This window comes from Dipteris shenzhenensis, chromosome 27 (genome assembly GCF_047967505.1).
Source record: "Dipteris shenzhenensis isolate YYH24624 ecotype China chromosome 27, Dip_SZ_1.0, whole genome shotgun sequence".
NCBI lineage: Eukaryota > Viridiplantae > Streptophyta > Polypodiopsida > Gleicheniales > Dipteridaceae > Dipteris > Dipteris shenzhenensis.
In genome coordinates this window covers 11,299,352-11,301,178 of record NC_141622.1, presented here as the reverse complement: position 1 = coordinate 11,301,178, position 1,827 = coordinate 11,299,352, and positions in this window count along the sequence as shown.

Here is a 1,827-nt window from a genome sequence, read left to right as displayed (position 1 = left end):
GGCGATTTCTGGGTTTCAGATGGATTCCACGTGGACAGACAGCTAGATACCTTGGCTTCCAGGTTGGCCTAGACATCACGCCAGCTCAGCAGTTTCTCCCGGTGCTAGACTCCATCCGACGGAAGCTGGCTTTCTGGAGCACTGCTAAGCTCTCTCTTGCAGGTCGTGCCTTGGTAGTTAACCAGGTCCTCCTAGCCACGGCTTGGTATGTGGCTTCCTGCTGGTGCTTCTCGAGATCCAGCGCGGCACAGCTCAGGAGGTTGGTTCGGAACTTCCTTTGGTCTGGGGAGGATGGTCATAGAGATACCAGAGCCAGGGTTGCTTGGCAGACAGTCATTCTTCCGCAGGCTGAGGGTGGCCTGGGGGTCATTGATCCAGAGCTTCAGAGTCAGGCCTTGTTAGGCAAGCTTGTCATTCGCGGTTTGACCCCAGGGGGGCAGACGTGGAAGATGTTACTTCAGCAGGGAGTCGGCTCTTGTGTCCCGTGCCAAGGTGGAGAGTGGCTACCGTCCCTCAGGTGGATCTTCACCTCCGCCCCGCTCACTCAGCCCCGCTCCCCACTCGTTCGTAGCCTCCTCATGGTTTGGAGGCGGCTCCGCCTCAGTCTCATTTAGTCCCCTCCCAGCTGTCAGGAGGAGATCGATCGCCAGCCGCTTATCTGGAACGGTCAGGTCAGAGATGCCGAGGGCCTTCAGTTGGGGGAGAGATCACATATCAGGTGGGACGGCTGGATGACGGGGCCAGCCCGATCCCTTCGTGTTTGGAGGGATACGTACAGACATCTGGAGATGACTGATCTTGCAGACGCAGCTGGAGGTGCACGTGGAGCCCAGGCGAGACGCACGGAGATCGACGGTGCGATCCCAGCTGCTTGGTTGGTTCCACCTGAGCCTCAGATCCTCATGCCTAGTGACACCCGCTGGCTGGGACAGTTCACCCCCCGTGGCATTCCACTGGTGATCGCAAGACGTATGGATGACTCCTCTATCTCCTTCTTCGCGGTTTCTGGGGATGGACGACTCAGGAGAGAGGGTGCGCTCATCGACCCCCTACTCCCGTGGCAGAGGGTTCGGGTCGTAGGCCTCTTGGGGAAGGTCTGGCGTACCGACCCTAGCATCGAGCAGGACCAGGTGCAGCTTTGGCGTCTTTGGCTCTGGGAGGGGCGGGCCTTGTCAGAGCTTGATTGGGACCCAGGAGAGTGGTGGTGGCCAGAGATTGTGACAGGATAGGGACCGACTTCCTTCTTCGCCTACAGTACGACTCTGGGCAGGCGAGTTCTCGGGAGGATGCAGAGCCGCCCCCCCACCCAGCGACCCAGCTGGTACGCACAGGGTATTTCCAGGTTCTTTTTGCAGGCATTCTGGAAGGCCTTGTGGGAGAGCTGGCGGCCGCGGAAGATCTCATACTTCCTGTGGCTTCTTGCCCACAAAGGTCTTCCAGTGGGGAGCTGGTTGAGGCAGATAGGCCAGGACGGATGTTGCCAGATTTGCCATGCGGATGAGGAGACACCAAAACACTGCCTGTGGAGCTGCACTCGCGCCCAGGATGTGTGGAGGTGGACTTTTGGGATTCTTACTCGCGCAGCACCAGAGCTAGGATTGATCACTTGGGGCGCGTTCTGTTGGTGCAGCACCGCACCTGGTCTTCATCACTTATTCGAGGCATGCCAGCAGGACCCCACTTTCCTTATCACACAGGGGACGTGGGGACCGCTCGAGGGTATCCCACAGCACCTAGCAGAGGCTGATACAGGAGTTCGGGAGAGGCAGCCAGTCTGGGAGATTATTAGGAGCATTACAGGGTGGCACATCTGGACCTCGTGCTGCG